Here is a 19,944-nt window from a genome sequence, read left to right on the forward strand (position 1 = left end):
CAGTGTATTTCATTTTCTTTATCTCTTCTCTATACAATAACATTCTCAAGGGCCAAGTAGCAATAAGTTAAGGCTAAAAAAGGATCTCCCTAATGGTTTGGATTTCAAGTTTAAAAGGTACAGTAAATCAGTATGGTAAATAAGGGTTATGCCAAATCTTTGCTTTACTCCATACTGTATAACACTTATACTATAATGCATACAGAAGTGTATTATATACAAACCATGAACTAATATAGTCTTTTCAGAAGTGGTGTCCCAGTACTCCGGCCATGTAAAGCAATGGTACACGACTGAAACCCAGTTGTGAATGATGTATAGTGACTTCGGCCAGGGAATCCTGGCAGTTAATAGACATGAATGGAAGAGGAAATTTATGTAGATCCTTCACTATGGTTGTTGTAAACAACAGTAAGGTTATCTGGTGGACAACAGCTTTACATTATAAGGTTTAAATAATGTAAACATATCACACATATAGGCAGGGGCGGATTGGGAACAAAAAGCGGCCCTGGAAAAATTGTACTAGTGGCCCCACATGGGCAGCACCAGAGGTGTAAGGTCTAGCCATGGGCCATGGCAGCAGCACCCTCCCCCCAAGACTTTCCAGATAGTGGGCATGTCCAGCATCAAGGTGGAAGTTAAAAATAAATAAAATTTTATATTATGAGCACATTATATGATACACCTTCAGAATTTTGGAAACTATATAATTCTTTAGAAAGATATATTTTCTTGCTTATTACACCAACTGTATCCCAATCACTATTCACTCAATCTTATATGTCAGCCAAGCAGGCAGACAGAGCATACAGTAGATCATCTGCAATCACAGGCTAAGTGGCATATATGAAAATTATTTTGCATCTTATTCATTATGTCTATAAAAAGGACCACATGTCCTCAAAAAAAAAAGGCCCCACGGGTGCGTCGGCCCACCGGGAATCTTTCCGGTGAACCCTATGGTCAGTCCGCCTCTGCATATAGGGGCATCCATAATAGGTTCCTAGGGCCTCTTCAGATCTGATCGATTAGCTAATGGGCAAAACCATGGGGGTAATTCAGACCTTTTCTCTAGCAAGCGATTTTTGCACTGCTGCAGTCAGATGGGTGGTCTTCAGGTTGCCGAATGTCGGGATCCCGGCGCACAGTATACCGGCGCCGGAATCCCGACACCTGGCATACCGACAGATATTCTCCCTTGTGGGGGTCCTCGCCCCCCCCCCTGGAGGGAGAATAAATAGCGCGCCACCGTGCCCGCAGCATGGCCCCATGGGCCTAATTCTGAGTTGATCGCAGCAGCAAATTTGTTAGCAGTTGGGCAAAACCATGTGCACTGCAGGGGAGACAGATATAACATGTGCAGAGAGAGTTAGATTTGGGTGGGGTGTATTCAAACTGAAATCTAAATTGCAGTGTAAAAATAAAGCAGCCAGTATTTACCCTGCACAGAAACGAAATAACCCACCCAAATCTAACTCTCTCTGCAAATGTTATATCTCCCCCCCCCTGCAGTGCACATGGTTTTGCCCAATTGCTAACAAGCTTGCTGCTGCGATCAACTCAGAATTACCCCCATGGTTTTGCCCATTAGGTAACAAATTTGCTGCTGCGATCAAGTCTGAATTAGGCCCCTAGTTTGCTGTAATAGATTCTGAGGTTTCCTTGACGTGGACATCATTTACTAGGTAAAACCATGCCTTGTAAATGATTGCCACTTGAAAAAAACATCCGAGATCAACCCTGCATCCCGCACCTCTGGCAAACTCTGGCCCTATTACATATGCTCCATGGTAGGCTATTGATCTTCAATACAAGACAATAGTAATACATGCATATTGAGCGATGCATTGTAAGCATAATATTCATCAAATGATACACATAGAAACTAGTTTTGTAAATACAGACAATTTTCATTAGATGTTAATACATAAAACCCTACATGAGGAACCATTTCAAGTTTCAGCCCTTGGGCTCAGATCGGAGGAGGATTTACCACAAGGCAACTAAGGTGGCTGCTCAGGGCCCTGTGGGTCTCAGGGGGACCCGCCAAATAGGCTGTATGGAGGGCATTTCTGGTGGACCACGACCGCCGTCAAAAATGTCGGAGCACTGGGCTGGCTGAATACTCCCAGCAGGCTGTCAGTGACTAGACTGCTGTTGGATTCCGGCTCCAGCACTTGCATGTGTCTCCAGTCCTGCAGTGTTGTAAGCCTCAATCACTCATATACAATGCAGTTGAGGGTGAACTAATAAGGTATGGGGACCTGCTACATTCAGTGAGGGGAGCACAGATCTAAAATGCAGTAACTGAGTGGTGTAATAATGGAAGTTAGAGGTGAGGGGGAGTCAGTATGGGATCCCGACAGTCGGGATCCTGGCGGTGAGTGCATTGTGTCCCATCACGGGCTCGCTTTGCTCGCCACACTAATTTATTCCCCTTCGGGGGAAAAATTTATTCCCTAATTTATTCCCCCTTGGGGGTTGGCGTGGACCACCCCCGAGTGTGAATTCGGGGCCCTGGTTGGGATTTTGACCGTTGGGATTCCCATGGATGTCGGGATTCCGGCATCAGTATTATGACCACCGGGATCCTGACCACCGGGAAACTAACTGCTTCCCATGAGGGAACATGGTACAATCAGTAGTGGGAGAAGATATATAATGTAATAGAATATAAGGAGGAAAAACAACAAATAAAGTAAGAAGCATAAATCAGGAATGAAAATATAGTGCTAATTATTGTTTGATGGAGGTGGGTCCTAAATCGGCATCTTGCTTAGGGCCCCATGAGGTCTAAATCCACCTCTGTCTCAGTGTACATAAGGTATAAACAATTAGCATTCCAATATATATATATATATATATATATATCTATCTATCTATCTATCTATATATATCTATATAAGTATATATATATATATATCTTACGTCCTAGAGGATGCTGGGGTCCACATTACTACCATGGGGTATAGACAGGTCCACTAGGAGCCATGAGCACTTTAAGAGTTTAATAGTGTGGGCTGGCTCCTCTCTCTATGCCCCTCCTACCAGACCCAGTTTAGAAAATGTGCCCGGAGGAGCCGGTCACAGCTAGGGGAGCTCCTAGAGCTTCTTTAGTTTTATTTTTTCTAAGAGTAATTTAGGCACAGGAAGGCTGCTGGCAACAGCCTCCCTGCTTTGTGGGACTTTGGGGGAGTAGTGTCCAACCCTTAGATGTTAATGGCCACTATCTCCGCTGACAGGACACTGAGCTCCTGAGGGTGATGATCGTTAGCCGCCCAAGGCAACCGCTCACTCCCGCGGCATGCTGCCACCCTCTAACAGAGCCAGAAGATTCCGGTGGTGAGTGTGTCACTGGTGACCTGATAGGCGGAGAGCCGGTGTGAATGGCGGCAACAGGGTGGGAGCGCAGTAGTGATACTGCGCTCCGGAAGGCTCAGCGGTACAGCAGGTGCGGTGCTATGAGGGGCACCCTGGGCCAGCGCAAATACCTTTACACTGGTCACTCAGGCTATCAGGGACTCCAGTAAATGCTGCTAGCATAATACCTCAGGCCAGTATAAAATTTCAAATTGTGCGGGAAGGCGCACCATGTTTGGGAGCGGAGCTTCTCCTCAGAGCAGACCCAGCAGCTCACCAGCATCATTTTCTCCCTGCAGATCCACTTCCAGCGACGCTGACAAGGAGCGCTGTCCCTCCACATGACTCCAGCTATCCTATGCGGTACCAGGGGGTTATCCTATGCGGTAGAAGGGGGCGGGGAGGCTGTCATTTCACTGTGTAGTCTATTAAGGGTACACAGTTAGCGGCAGGCAGTTCTTATATAACTGTCTCTGGGGCTCTGTGTGTGCTGGCTCCAAACTCTGTCTCTCTCTGAAGGTACTTGGGGGAAACTGTGTCTGACATTTTCCTCTGTGTGTGTGTGTGTGTGTGTGTGTGTGTGTGTGTGTGTGTGTGTGTGTGCAAATTCTCACTTAACCATGTCCATAAGACATGTGTCTTATGCTGCAGTGGAGGTATCTTCTACAGAGGAATCCATTCCATGTATCCAGGAATGTAATGTCATGTCTCAGGCTTCTGATTCTGATCCACATTGGCTGGCTTCCATTAAGGGAATGTTATCTCAGATTTGTACTAGGGTAGCACATACTGAGACTGAAACTCAGGTTTTAAGGAAGTCTATGGAAGTTTGATCGGGTTCTGTTCCCTTTACTTCAAAATCCCCGCCCGAGCATATACCCAAAGAAAAGTGCACTTGCCCAGATTATGCAAGCCGACACGGATACCGACTCTGAAAAGGCAGACGGTGATGGGAATGTGCTGAGGGGGGCGGCATCCCTTGCAAAGGGGGTGCAGCTCATGATTGAGGCCATTAGGGATGTGTTGCACATTACTGACACACCATCTGAGCAAGGTGGTCATTCCGAGTTGTTTGCTAGCTGCATTCGTTCGCTGTGCAGCGATGAGGCAAAAAAACGACACTTCTACGTATGCGTATGCAGCACAATGCGCACGCGTGACGTACTATTACAACGAACGATGACGTTTCATACAGGGTCTAGTGAAGCTTTTCAGTCGCACTGCTGGCCGCAGAGTGATTGACATAAAGTGGGCGTTTCTGGGTGTCAACTGACCGTTTCCAGGGAGTGTTCACAAAAACGCAGGCGTGCCAGGAAAAACACAGGCGTGGCTGGGCGAACGCAGGGCGTGTTTGTGACGTCAAAACAGGAACTGAACAGTCTGAAGTAATCACTAGCGCTAAGTAGGTTTTGAGCTACTCTAAAACTTCACAAAAAAACGTTGCCGCCGCTCTGCGATCCTTTCATTCGCACTTCTGCTAAGCTAAATTACACTGTCAGTGGGAGGCGGCATAGCGTTTGCACGGCTGCTAAAAACTAGAGATGAGCGGGTTCGGTTCCTTGGGATCCGAACCCCCCCGAACTTCACCCATTTTACACGGTTCCGAGACAGCCTCGGATCTTCCCGCCTTGATCGGTTAACCAGAATGCGCCCGAACGTCATCATCCCGCTGTCAGATTCTCGCGAGATTCGTATTCTATATAAGGAGCCGTGCGTTCTCTCCCTGAAAAGCTCCGTAATCTGTGCTCAGTGTGCTGCAAATATCTGTGCTCAGTGTGCTGCAAATATCTGTGCTCAGTGTGCTGCAAATAATCTGTGCTCAGTGTGCTGAAAATATCTACGTTCCCTGCCTGAAAACGCTCCATATCTGTGCTCAGTGTGCTGCAAATATCTGATCAGTGTGCTGCATTGTGGGGACTGGGGGCCACCAGTATAAGTATATACATGATGTAGCCATTCACTGGTACCTGGTGACAGAACGTATACTGGATTCCCCCACAATGTAATATTATATCTGTCATCTATATACATGATGTGGTCATTCACTGGTACCTGGTGACAGAACGTATACTGGATTCCCCCACAATGTAACTTTATATCTGTCACCTATTACATGATGTGGTCATTCACTGGTACCTGGTGACAGAACGTATACTGGTTTTCCCCACAATGTAACTCAATGGGGTATATGCAATAGCGGGCGAATCACGTCATTTAATCCGCCCCTGTATAATTCGCCCGCTATCGCCAGCCGCAGCCCTGTCGCCGGGACCCTGAATTCACCATATTCAATGTATAACTGATTCGACCCACCCCCAGGCGGATTACGGCCAATCGGCGAGTAGTGGGAGTACTGAATTCGCCTTCCCGCCGAAAGCAGCCCTTTATTAGGGCTTGTTTGCTGCGTGCTCTGCAGCCATTTTGTGAACCTGCAGAGAGGTGTGAGGAGGTGCAGAGCTAGCAATTTGGTTGTTTGCTGTGGATATCGTTTGGACACCCCAGCAGGCTTTATTCCAGGACAGTCAGGAGGATTCCTGTTACCCGGAGGAGAGCCATTTTAGGAGCTTTTACTACATTTGTAGGTAAGTACCACATGTGTGTCTGGTGTTGCATGTATGTGTTTGTGTAGTGGGGGTTGCCATGAGGTGTACATGGGGTGTTTGGGTATGTGTGCATGTGTGCAGGTATGTGTATAGCCCCTTGCTTGTGTTGCTGCATTTTTTGGGGGAGACTTGTGTTTTGGGGTAGTTTTTCACGTTTTTTTTTATTCTTTAATTGACTTTTTTGGGTCTTCTATTAGCATTGGTGTACCTCCTGAGTGTGCTGGGATGCTTTCTGGTCATTTTGGGGTGATTTGGAGCAAGTTTGGTCGACAGCCTGGTCGACATGTGCTGTAGACTGTTTGGCAAACATGTGTTTTCCATCCTAATTTTGCTGTGGTGTACCTCCTGAGTGTGCTGGGATGCTTTCTGGCCATTTTGGGGTGATTTGGAGCAAGTTTGGTCGACAGCCTGGTCGACATGTGCTGTAGACTGTTTGGCAAACATGTGTTTTCCCGCCTAATTTTGCTGTGGTGTACCTCCTGAGTGTGCTGGGATGCTTTCTGGTCATTTTGGGGTGATTTGGAGCAAGTTTGGTCGACAGCCTGGTCGACATGTGCTGTAGACTGTTTGGCAAACATGTGTTTTCCCGCCTAATTTTGCTGTGGTGTACCTCCTGAGTGTGCTGGGATGCTTTCTGGCCATTTTGGGGTGATTTGGAGCAAGTTTGGTCGACAGCCTGGTCGACATGTGCTGTAGACTGTTTGGCAAACATGTGTTTTCCATCCTAATTTTGCTGTGGTGTACCTCCTGAGTGTGCTGGGATGCTTTCTGGTCATTTTGGGGTGATTTGGAGCAAGTTTGATCGACAGCCTGGTCGACATGTGCTGTAGACTGTTTGGCAAACATGTGTTTTCCATCCTAATTTTGCTGTGGTGTACCTCCTGAGTGTGCTGGGATGCTTTCTGGCCATTTTGGGGTGATTTGGAGCAAGTTTGGTCGACAGCCTGGTCGACATGTGCTGTAGACTGTTTGGCAAACATGTGTTTTCCCGCCTAATTTTGCTGTGGTGTACCTCCTGAGTGTGCTGGGATGCTTTCTGGTCATTTTGGGGTGATTTGGAGCAAGTTTGGTCGACATGTGCTGTAGACTGTTTGGCAAACATGTGTTTTCCTGCCTAATTTTGCTGTGGTGTACCTCCTGAGTGTGCTGGGATGCTTTCTGGTCATTTTGGGGTGATTTGGAGCAAGTTTGGTCGACAGCCTGGTCGACATGTGCTGTAGACTGTTTGGCAAACATGTGTTTTCCCGCCTAATTTTGCTGTGGTGTACCTCCTGAGTGTGCTGGGATGCTTTCTGGCCATTTTGGGGTGATTTGGAGCAAGTTTGGTCGACAGCCTGGTCGACATGTGCTGTAGACTGTTTGGCATAACATGTGTTTTCCCACCTAATTTTGCTGTGGTGTACCTCCTGAGTGTGCTGGGATGCTTTCTGGTCATTTTGGGGTGATTTGGAGCAAGTTTGGTCGACAGCCTGGTCGACATGTGCTGTAGACTGTTTGGCAAACATGTGTTTTCCCGCCTAATTTTGCTGTGGTGTACCTCCTGAGTGTGCTGGGATGCTTTCTGGTCATTTTGGGGTGATTTGGAGCAAGTTTGGTCGACAGCCTGGTCGACATGTGCTGTAGACTGTTTGGCAAACATGTGTTTTCCATCCTAATTTTGCTGTGGTGTACCTCCTGAGTGTGCTGGGATGCTTTCTGGCCATTTTGGGGTGATTTGGAGCAAGTTTGGTCGACAGCCTGGTCGACATGTGCTGTAGACTGTTTGGCAAACATGTGTTTTCCCGCCTAATTTTGCTGTGGTGTACCTCCTGAGTGTGCTGGGATGCTTTCTGGTCATTTTGGGGTGATTTGGAGCAAGTTTGGTCGACAGCCTGGTCGACATGTGCTGTAGACTGTTTGGCAAACATGTGTTTTCCATCCTAATTTTGCTGTGGTGTACCTCCTGAGTGTGCTGGGATGCTTTCTGGACATTTTGGGGTGATTTGGAGCAAGTTTGGTCGACAGCCTGGTCGACATGTGCTGTAGACTGTTTGGCAAACATGTGTTTTCCCACCTAATTTTGCTGTGGTGTACCTCCTGAGTGTGCTGGGATGCTTTCTGGTCATTTTGGGGTGATTTGGAGCAAGTTTGGTCGACAGCCTGGTCGACATGTGCTGTAGACTGTTTGGCAAACATGTGTTTTCCCGCCTAATTTTGCTGTGGTGTACCTCCTGAGTGTGCTGGGATGCTTTCTGGTCATTTTGGGGTGATTTGGAGCAAGTTTGGTCGACAGCCTGGTCGACATGTGCTGTAGACTGTTTGGCAAACATGTGTTTTCCCGCCTAATTTTGCTGTGGTGTACCTCCTGAGTGTGCTGGGATGCTTTCTGGTCATTTTGGGGTGATTTGGAGCAAGTTTGGTCGACAGCCTGGTCGACATGTGCTGTAGACTGTTTGGCAAACATGTGTTTTCCCGCCTAATTTTGCTGTGGTGTACCTCCTGAGTGTGCTGGGATGCTTTCTGGTCATTTTGGGGTGATTTGGAGCAAGTTTGGTCGACAGCCTGGTCGACATGTGCTGTAGACTGTTTGGCAAACATGTGTTTTCCATCCTAATTTTGCTGTGGTGTACCTCCTGAGTGTGTTGGGATGCTTTCTGGCCATTTTGGGGTAATTTGGAGCAAGTTTTGTCGACGGTCTGGTCGCCATTTTGTGTGGGTCAGCCATTTTGTGTGGGTCAGCCATTTTTTGTGGGTCAGCCATTTTGTGTGGGTCAGCCATTTATACATGTATATATGTATGTATGTATGTTTATTTTTATTTTATTTTATAACAGAGATGTCAAAGGACAAGCAGACCCGATCCGCCCCTTCCCCCACCCCCTCAGATCTATCCCTGCATAGCAACGAGGAGTGGGAGCCAACCCAGGAGGCGGATACGACCGACCAGGCATGTAGTGACCAGCCGCGGTCGTCAAGGGCCCATGAGAAGTCCAAGAAAAAGCCTAGTAGAAAGGTACTAACCACACCTGCAGACACAAATAGCATCAAACTTTCTTTACTGTAGTTTGCGCAATGCCATGCACACCTACTGGAATATGTGCGCAATGCCAGGGATACTGACACTCACAGGTACATACCGATCTTATTATTATTATTTTTTTTTTTAATCCCTAAAGGCAAGAAGCCAGCCAGAGGAGCAGTCGGAGGAGGAAGCCTCTGGTGAAGATGCAGGACCGAAAAAGTCGCGTGGACCCAGATACACTGAGGCGGAAAACTGTACCCTAGTGGATTGCGTCGACAGGTCCTACGACGTTTTGTATGGACTAAGGGCACAGACAACAGCAGCTAGGACAAAGCGAAGCATCTGGGAATCCATTGCGAGTCAAGTCACTGCAATATCTGGAAACCGCCGGAGCACCAGAAATTGCTTGAAGCGGTACAGTGATTGCCGTAGACAGACCAAGAAGAAGATGGGGATTCAGCGCCGACATGAGACAGCTACGGGAGGTGGCCCGGCTCTCAACCTGAAGTGGCTAGGACATCGCCAGCGCACGGACCGTCACCTGTGCAGCAGGCATCGGCAGCAGCGCGCGGACCATCAACTGCGCCGCAAGCATCGCGAGCACACAGATCGTCACCTGTGCGCCACAGTTCGTCATCGCGCAGTTTGTCACCTGTGCACCAGACGACGTCAGCGCACAGACTATCACCTGTGCGCCAGACACCGTCGGCGACCACACCACAAGATGGGCGCCAAACTACAGCTCCTGCGCGCAGGCCATCACCAGATCGTCGTCTCTCCAGGAGCTCTGGGACTGTGACTGAAGAGCCTCAAGACACAACCCTTGTGGTCCCATCACCCGATCTGTTTGAGTCTACAGGGTTAACAGACGAAACTTTTCTTGGGTTTGAGGACAGCCGTGCAGACGTATCCAGCCAGACCCTTGAAAAGTCTTCCGAAACGAGGACAAGTGGAGCTCCTGGAGCAGCGGCATCACAGGATGGAGAAGGCTTGTATTTATTTTGTGTGTGTGGGAGGGTGGAGGGGGGGGGGGGGGGGTCAGCAGTTGTGTAAAGTTTATTAACTTTCCCCAAAAAATTATTTTGCAAACAGTGGTGCCACGAACCAGCAGCGGACTAGCTTCGGGGATTGGTTCCTACTTCAGGCCGGATCTCCTCCTACAGGAGTCGTCAGAGGATGACGAGGTGGAAGTGCAGGAGGCTCCAGTTGCTACATCCCTGTGTGAGTAATTTGAATTGTGAGCCTTTTAAAAAATGTATGTTGAATGTGTATAATATTGTCTAATTTTCTTTTCAGCTGCCCAAATCCAAGTGGTGGCAGACATCCAGGAAGGGCAGAATCCCTCAACTGTTCAGAGGGTTCACACCCTGGCATCAGAGATTGGGACACGCCAGGATACATACACAAATGTCGTGGGAAGCAGACTGGACAACATTGAGAGGACAATGGAGAAAATGGCAAACAGTCTGCTTGAACTGCAAAAGACTCTTTCCGACAGCACGGCCACAATACTACAGGTCAGAATGCAAGATCATAGGGAGAATATGGACGTACTTAACATTCTGGCCGAATCCATGACCCGGCTCGTGGACAACACTTCATGTCTGGCAGAAAGCAATAAAAACATGTCGGAGAGTCATCGACACTCCTCATCCAGCCAACAGGTCATCGCAACCACACTGCAGATGATCCATGATAAGCTCCCAGGATCAGCTCATCAATACGCTGGTGATCCACCATATCCGCCGTCGCAAGCCACAAGGACGCCTCGTACCCTTCCTCAAGTCCCATCCCAGTACAGACAGTCACAGATGTACCAGGGATATACAGGGATGTACCCCACCCCCCAGATGCCTCCACCACCGGCCACACAATCTTCAGCCGTATGGGCACAGAGGCCCAGACAACATACTACCCAGCCTTCCAGGACATCGACGCCCTATCAGGGGGAAGAAGAGGATCCGGACAGACTTCCACCATAAACCCGGTCGTATTGTTTTATTTACTTTTAAATGTTTTTCATGTATCCCTTTCTTCCCCTCCCATTAGTTTTTTTTTTTTCTTACTATTGTTTTCTGTGTTGGGCTTCCCCACCCGTGACCGGGTACTACCAAGGAGCTTTGTGTAGGCATACATGCGCGGGCATGTATGCGGGCGCGTGTGGTAACGGATGAAAGCTCCTTGTGGCTACATGTATGATGGGCCAAAGAGCTATTCTGATACCACTTTTTTCTTCCAAAAATCCTTTTTGTAATGGTGTACAGTAGGCTTTAATTGTGTGAATTTACTATGTTTATGTTTACTGTGTTTTTGTCTTATTCATAGGATTGGTGGGGAAAAATGAAGTGGACGGCATAAGTTCGTGTTGTGCGTACCAAGGTGAGTAGAACCATGTTTCATTCAAGAAACTTTGAACCGCATGCCTTTGTAGAACCACACAGTCCAGCAATGGGTCATGCTGGGCTGTGTTGTTCCACAAATGTGAGCGTGTCAAAGTGCTGACCACTGACGCCACTCTTTCACTTTGAACCGCATGCCTTTGTAGAACCACACAGTCCTGCAATGGGTCATGCTGGGCTGTGTTGTTCCACAAATGTTAGCGTGTCAAAGTGCTGACCACTGACGCCACTCTTTCACTTTGAACCGCATGCCTTTGTAGAACCACACAGTCCAGCAATGGTTCATGCTGGGCTGTGTTGTTCCACAAATGTGAGCGTGTCAAAGTGCTGATCACTGACGCCACTCTTTCACTTTGAACCGCATGCCTTTGTAGAACCACACAGTCCAGCAATGGGTCATGCTGGGCTGTGTTGTTCCACAAATGTTAGCGTGTCAAAGTGCTGACCACTGACGCCACTCTTTCACTTTGAACCGCATGCCTTTGTAGAACCACACAGTCCAGCAATGGGTCATGCTGGGCTGTGTTGTTCCACAAATGTGAGCGTGTCAAAGTGCTGATCACTGACGCCACTCTTTCACTTTGAACCGCATGCCTTTGTAGAACCACACAGTCCAGCAATGGGTCATGCTGGGCTGTGTTGTTCCACAAATGTTAGCGTGTCAAAGTGCTGACCACTGACGCCACTCTTTCACTTTGAACCGCATGCCTTTGTAGAACCACACAGTCCAGCAATGGGTCATGCTGGGCTGTGTTGTTCCACAAATGTTAGCGTGTCAAAGTGCTGACCACTGACGCCACTCTTTCACTTTGAACCGCATGCCTTTGTAGAACCACACAGTCCAGCAATGGGTCATGCTGGGCTGTGTTGTTCCACAAATGTTAGCGTGTCAAAGTGCTGACCACTGACGCCACTCTTTCACTTTGAACCGCATGCCTTTGTAGAACCACACAGTCCAGCAATGGGTCATGCTGGGCTGTGTTGTTCCACAAATGTGAGCGTGTCAAAGTGCTGACCACTGACGCCACTCTTTCACTTTGAACCGCATGCCTTTGTAGAACCACACAGTCCAGCAATGGGTCATGCTGGGCTGTGTTGTTCCACAAATGTTAGCGTGTCAAAGTGCTGACCACTGACGCCACTCTTTCACTTTGAACCGCATGCCTTTGTAGAACCACACAGTCCAGCAATGGGTCATGCTGGGCTGTGTTGTTCCACAAATGTGAGCGTGTCAAAGTGCTGACCACTGACGCCACTCTTTCACTTTGAACCGCATGCCTTTGTAGAACCACACAGTCCAGCAATGGGTCATGCTGGGCTGTGTTGTTCCACAAATTTTTATTGAAAATAAATGAACATGAATTTAGTGTGTCTTTACTTTAATATACTTTTTTTTCTTTTCCCCACAGATATCTATATACACAAGAAAAGAATGTAAAGAAGAACAAACTACTTTTTTGTTTTAATTAACTCTCAAACTTTATTAAAAAATATTTTTCTTCAATAAACTTTTAAAAATAGAAGTTTCCTGTGGTTTTTATTAAAATTTGTAATGCATTTGAATTGTACGTAAGTAGATTGCCCAGGGAACATCAAGGGAACTGTCTCTTCACATCCACACCACTTAGGAAGGATACACCGGAAGACCTGTGGAAGAGAACAGTATGAGCTTCCAGATATGGGTAATAGTGTCACCCTGGGACTGGAAAGAAGAGGTACATACAGTCCACACAACACAAGCGGGGAACAGTGGGTCCAAATGCAAACCTCCGCCACTCGCGTCACTACACATCCAAACATTCCCTGACAAGCATTAGGTGTATCAGGAGGGAATGTTTGGAAGTGCAATCTTGCAAATGCCGGAGGGCTGCACTTTGGACATGCCGGGGTGATTTTGGACAAGGGAGTCTTGGTCAATACATCTCACCTGAGGGGGGTTGTCTGCTACATGGCGGAGGGTCAGGTCCACATCACCAGTAGGGTCACCCATGGAACATCAGGTGAAATGTCGTGTCTCCTCACATCCACGCCACTTGGGAAGATACATCGCAGGACCTGTGGAAGAGAACAGTTTGAGCTTCCAGATATGGGTGATAGTGTCACCCTGGGACTGGAAAAAGAGGTACATACAACAGTCCACAGAACACAAGCGGGTTGCAGCGGCCCAAATGCAACCCTCCTGCACTTGCATCACTACACATCCAAACATTCCCTAGCATTGCTGTTTCAGGGAATGCTTGGATGTGCAGTCTTGCAAATGCCGGAGGGCTGCACTTTGGACATGCCGGGGTGATTTTGGACAAGGGAGTCTTGGGCAATACATCTCACCTGAGGGGGGTTGTCTGCTACATGGCGGAGGGTCAGGTCCACATCACCAGTAGGGTCACCCATGGAACATCAGGTGAAATGTCGTGTCTCCTCACATCCACGCCACTTGGGAAGATACATCGCAGGACCTGTGAAAGAGAACAGTTTGAGCTTCCAGATATGGGTGATAGTGTCACCCTGGGACTGGAAAAAGAGGTACATACAACAGTCCACACAACACAAGCGGGTTGCAGCGGCCCAAATGCAACCCTCCTGCACTTGCATCACTACACATCCAAACATTCCCTGACTAGCATTGCTGTTTCAGGGAATGCTTGGATGTGCAGTCTTGCAAATGCCGGAGGGCTGCACTTTGGACATGTCGGGGTGATTTTGGACAAGGGAGTTTTGGGCAATACATCTCACCTGAGGGGGGGTTGTCTGCTACATGGCGGAGGGTCAGGTCCACATCACCAGTAGGGTCACCCATGGTAGAGTTGGATAAAAGGATCAAATATTTGCGGTAACCCAACAACAGGATAAAACGGGGTAACGAACTGTACAAACATGGCCTGGGGATATACATCAACAGGATGTAAAACTCTGAAATACATAAATGAAGAGGTTTTTTTAAAAATATTCCAATGTCAGTTTACACGATAATACAAATGTTGTCAGTATACTCACAGGCAACTGCAAAATAATTTTGGATCAATGTCCGCCGGGAATCCTCTCCTTCGTCCATACCCACCGGTAGAGCAGAAGACCGGTTCCCGCGTCGGAAAGCACTGCGACGAAGAGTCACCGGCAAACGGTTTGCGACACATATGTTGTGTAAAATACAACATGCATTTACCATGCCGCAAACCTTCGACGGTGAGTACAAAAGAGCACCGCCGGAAGTGTCTAAACATCGAAACCGGCTTTTAAGTACACCGAAGGCACGTTCAATTATTTGCCTCGATGCAATGTGTGTCTCTTGGTAACGTTTTTCTGCTCTACCAACAGGATTAGACAATGGGGTCAACAGCCACGGTTTGTTTGGATAACCCGCATCGCCTATAGAAAATATAAAAAAAATGTTAGGTACTTGTAAAAAATAATAAAAAAAAATAATAATAAAATAATAAAAAAATAAAAAAATGAAAATACATACCTAACAGCCAGCCACCAGGCATGTTTCCTGTTTCGAACTTGTCAAACAGTGATGACTGGCTTAGGATGAAGGAGTCGTGAGATGATCCAGGAAATCCCACAAAAATGTTCAAAAATCTCATGTTTACATCACAGACCGCCTGAACGTTCAGGGAATGGAACTGTTTTCGGTTCCGAAAACATTCCTCTGAATTCCGTGGCGGTCTGATCTGCACGTGGGTACAGTCAATCGCGCCCAGCACATTGGGAAATTTGTATTTGTTGAAAAAGCCTAATTTGATCTCACGACATTCGCTGTCCGTCTCTGGAAATGTGATGTACTGGATCGTCAATTTGCGGAAAGCCCTAATGACCTGGGTTATACAGCGCAACAGTGTCGACTGTGAAAAACCGCATGTTTGAGACAGTGTAGGCTGGAATGTGCCTGACGCCAAAAAATGTAACGTCCCCAGCAGTTTCTGAAAACCGCTGATTGCACGATTTGTCCGTGCCCGAGGTTCCAAGTCGGCCTCCAACAGAGCGTACAGCGAATATATGTCGCGAGTCGATAAGCGATAATTTTGTATCACCTCGAACTCGTTGAGATCCTCCAGTTCACGCCTAGTGCGATACTGGCGTGGACGTGGAAATGAAACCCGCAATACTGGCTCACCCAATGCAGACATTTGCTGACCTGGATCCTGATGTTCATCAGCACTTTCTTCCTCCATCATGCTTGCAGCCAGCATGAACATCACAATCTGGTCAGAAAAAGGCTCCATTATTGTAGTCAGTACAAAAATAGGAATGTGTTTTAAAACGCAGGAATTTTCCTAAAAAAACGATTCCACAGAGCTGACTGTAAAATGGCTCCTTCTCCCTGTAGTCTCAAACCTGGGAGTGAGGAGATAGGAGGGGCTTTGCAGAAGTGTATCCTGGGAAAAACTGTGGAATCATGGGTAAATTTCCCTCAGGAGATTGAAGAAAAAAATATTCCTTTAAAAAATCAATTAAATAATACTTGTGAAGCAAAAAAAGACAAACCAAGCAGATAATCCTTTCAAATATAAATAGATATGCTACTAGCAATCCTCAAATATCCAAAAAAAACATGTACTAAAATTTTTTTTTTAGATCCCGCCAGTCAACTGAGGCGGACTGAAATAGGCGAATTTACGGTCGAAAAGCACTGCAGGCGAATTTCCAAACTTGAATTGAATATGCTTTGGGCGAATTGCAGCATCTGTACCATTGCAGAAAAGTCGAATGCGAAAAAAGTCGAATTGCCAAAAGTCGAATTTTGAATGTCCGTTTTTTTGCGATAAAGTACTGGACTGCATAGGCGAATTGTTTTTTTTAGGCGAAAAAGTTCCGGAATTCGACTTTTTCTGGAATTCGACCGCAATTGCATATACCCCTATATCTGTCACCTATATACATGATGTGGTCATTCACTGGTACCTGGTGACAGAACGTATACTGGATTCCCCCACAATGTAATGTTATATCTGTCACCTATATACATGATGTGGTCATTGACTGGTACCTGGTGACAGAACGTATACTGGATTCCCCCACAATGTAACTTTATATCTGTCACCTACATACATGATGTGGTCATTCATTGGTACCTGGTGACAGAACGTATACTGGATTCCCCCACAATGTAACTTTATATCTGTCACCTATATACATGATGTGGTCATTCACTGGTACCTAGTGACAGAACGTATACTGGATTCCCCCACAATGTAACTTTATATCTGTCACCTATATACATGATGTGGTCATTCACTGGTACCTGGTGACAGAACGTATACTGGATTCCCCCACAATGTAACTTTATATCTGTCACCTATATACATGATGTGGTCATTCACTGGTACCTGGTGACAGAACGTATACTGGTTTTCCCCACAATGTAACTCTATATCTGTCACCTATATACATGATGTGGTCATTCACTGGTACCTGGTGACAGAACGTATACTGGATTCCCCCACAATGTAATGTTATATCTGTCACCTATATACATGATGTGGTCATTCACTGGTACCTGGTGACAGAACGTATACTGGATTCCCCCACAATGTAACATTATATCTGTCACCTATATACATGATGTGGTCATTCACTGGTACCTGGTGACAGAACGTATACTGGATTCCCCCACAATGTAACTTTATATCTGTCATCTATATAATAATTATAGTAGTACAGTACAGTAGGCCATTGCTATATCTTGCAGCTCTGTGTCACTGCAAGTATCCATTCCATATCTGTGCAGCATTTTTGCGAGCAGTATATATATAGTATTACAGTGCAGCATATTGGTGACTAACAGTATATAGTTGTACAATAGGCCATTGCTGTATCTTGCAGCTCTGTGTCACTGCAAGTATCCATTCCATATCTGTGCGGCATTTTTGTGAGCAGTATATATAGTGTTATAGTGCAGCATTTTGGTGACTAACAGTATATAGGTGTACAGTAGGCCATTGCTGTTTCTTGCAGCTCTGTGTCACTGCAAGTATCTATTCCATATCTGTGCGGCATTTTTGTGAGCAGTATATATAGTGTTATAGTGCAGCATTTTGGTGACCCAACAGTATATAGTTGTGTACAGTAGGCCATTGCTGTATCTTGCAGCTCTGTGTCACTGCAAGTATCCATCCATTCCATTTTCTTCCAGTGATTTGGACCAATAATACCATTGATTAGAACGAATAATTCCAGTGATTTTGTCATTTTCTTCCAGGGATTTGGACCAATAATACCATTGATTAGAATGAATAATTCCAGTGATTTTGTCATTTTCTTCCAGTGATTTGGACCAATAATACCATTGATTGGAACGAATAATTCCAGTGATTTTGTCATTTTCTTCCAGTGATTTGGACCAATAATACCATTGATTGGAACGAATAATTCCAGTGATTTTGTCATTTTCTTCCAGTGATTTGGACCAATAATACTATTGATTAGAACGAATAATTCCTGTGATATTGAGGTGTTTGTGTCGCTTAGCTTAGCCGTCCAGCGACCACAGTGCACCGCTTTTTCTCTATTCTTTGTATCATGTGCTGTTTGGGGCCAATTTTTTTAAGTGCCATCCTGTCTGACACTGCAGTGCCACTCCTAGATGGGCCAGGTGTTTGTGCCGCCCTCTTGGGTCGCTTTGCTTAGTCATCCAGTGACCTTGGTGCAAATTTTAGGACCAAAAATAGTATTGTGAGTTGTGAGGTGTTCAAAATAGACTGGAAATGAGTGAAAATTGTGGTTATTGAGGTTAATAATACTATAGGATCAAAATGACCCCCAAATTCTATGATTTAAGCTGTTTTTGAGGGGGTTTTGAAAAAAAAAACACCCGAATCCGACAAAAAATTTTCAGGGAGGTTTTGCCAAAACGCGTCCGAATCCAAAACACGGCCGTGGAACCGAATCCAAAACCAAAACACAAAACCCGAAAAATGTCCGGTGCACATCACTACTAAAAACTGCTAGTGAGCGAACAACTCGGAATGACCACCGATATACGTTGCTGCTATATGTCCACTGCTGCCGTATACTAATAATAATAATAACAACAACAACAACAACCACAAGTCCGTTACAGTGTTGTTGTGTTGTGCTGCATCAGAACAGTGGTAGTGTCCTGTTCATTAGTCATTCCAGTGACGATATACGCTGCTGCTATAAGTCCACTGCTACAGTATTATAATAATTATAACAACAACCACAGGTCTCTTACAGTGTTGTTGTGTTGTGCTGCATCAGACCAGTGGTAGTGTCCTGTCCATCAGTCATTCCAGTGATGAGGCAGTCACAGTGGTATACGCTGCTGCTATATGTCCACTGCTACAGTATTATAATAATTATAACAACAACCACAAGTCTCTTACAGTGTTCCTGTGTTGTGCTACATCAGACCAGTGGTAGTGTCTTGGCAATCAGCCATCAGTCATTACTGTGCCGCATATTGTGTTATATAACTCAAAAAAAAATAATGGAGAACAAAAATTTGGAGGATAAAATAGGGAAAGATCAAGAACCACGTCCTCCTAGTGCTGAAGCTGCTGCCACTAGCCATGACATAGACAATGAAATGCCATCAACGTCGTCTGCCAAGGCCGATGCCCAATGTGATAGTAGAGGGCATGTAAAATCCAAAAAAGCCAAAGTTCAGTAAAAAGACCCAAAAAAAGAAATGTAAACAGTCTGAGGAGAAACGTAAACTTGTCAATATGTCATTTACGACACGGAGTGGCAAGGAACGGCTGAGGCCCTGGCCTATGCTCATGACTAGTGGTTTAGCTTCACATGATGATGGAAGCCCTCATAACTGAGGCCTTGACACTTATGTTGGTGTTAGACGTGCGCCCGGTATCCGCCATTAGTGCAGTGGGATTTAGACAACTGACGGAGGTATTGTGTCCCCGGTACCAAATCCCATCTAAATTCCTCTTCACTAGGCAGGCGATAGCGAGATTTTGCCATTTAATTCCAGTGATTTGGACGTATAATTACAGTGATTTTGTCAATTAATGTCATTGATTTATAATTATTAATTCCAGTGATATTGCCAATTAATTCCAGTGATTTGGACGTATAATTCCAGTTGGAACTGTTTGTGTCGCTTGGCTTAGTCATACAGCTACCTCATTGCACCTCTTCGACATCTTTGCATGATGTGCTGTTTTTGAAAAGTGGGCCTAGTTTTTGAAAAGTGCCATCCTGTGTGACACTGCTGCATGAGTCCTCGGGTACTGCCGTATAAGTCCACCAATTGGAGATTTTTTTTAAAAGTGACTGGAGCGTGCTGGAGATGCTGTCAGTGGACCGAACAATTGCGTCCTACTCTCAACATTCAGCCACTGCGTGACACTACTAGATGGGCCAGGTGGTTGTGTTGCTTAGCTTAGGCCTACAGCAACCTCGGTGCACCTTTTTTTCTTCTTTGCATCATGTGCTGTTAGGGGCCTTTTTTGATATCTGCCCTCCTGTCCGACACTGCAGTGACACTCCTAGACGTGCCAGGTGTTTGTGCCGCCCACTTGGGTCTCTTAGCTTAGTCATCCAGTGACCTCGGTGCAAACTTTTGGCCTAAAAACAATATTGTGAGGTGTGAGGTGCT

The 19,944-nt window shown here is 46.2% G+C and overlaps 3 long non-coding RNA genes across 3 annotated transcripts in view; 2 read left to right on the forward strand and 1 right to left on the reverse strand.

Moving 5' to 3' along the window:
- The window catches only part of LOC134911427 (uncharacterized), an 86,981-nt gene that overhangs the window by 13,623 nt on the left and 53,414 nt on the right, over positions 1–19,944 (forward strand). The gene's annotated exons all lie outside the window — the stretch shown is intronic.
- On the forward strand, positions 5,766–9,499 carry LOC134911425 (uncharacterized). The gene is made up of 3 exons (XR_010176559.1): positions 5,766–5,945; positions 8,780–8,958; positions 9,122–9,499. It is a non-coding gene; the product is annotated as an uncharacterized LOC134911425 (long non-coding RNA).
- Positions 13,638–15,409, reverse strand: LOC134911426 (uncharacterized). Its single transcript, XR_010176560.1, has 4 exons — positions 14,830–15,409; positions 14,361–14,732; positions 14,100–14,276; positions 13,638–13,822 (listed from the first exon to the last, which is right to left on the reverse strand). It is a non-coding gene; the product is annotated as an uncharacterized LOC134911426 (long non-coding RNA).

This window comes from Pseudophryne corroboree, chromosome 4 (genome assembly GCF_028390025.1).
Source record: "Pseudophryne corroboree isolate aPseCor3 chromosome 4, aPseCor3.hap2, whole genome shotgun sequence".
NCBI lineage: Eukaryota > Metazoa > Chordata > Amphibia > Anura > Myobatrachidae > Pseudophryne > Pseudophryne corroboree.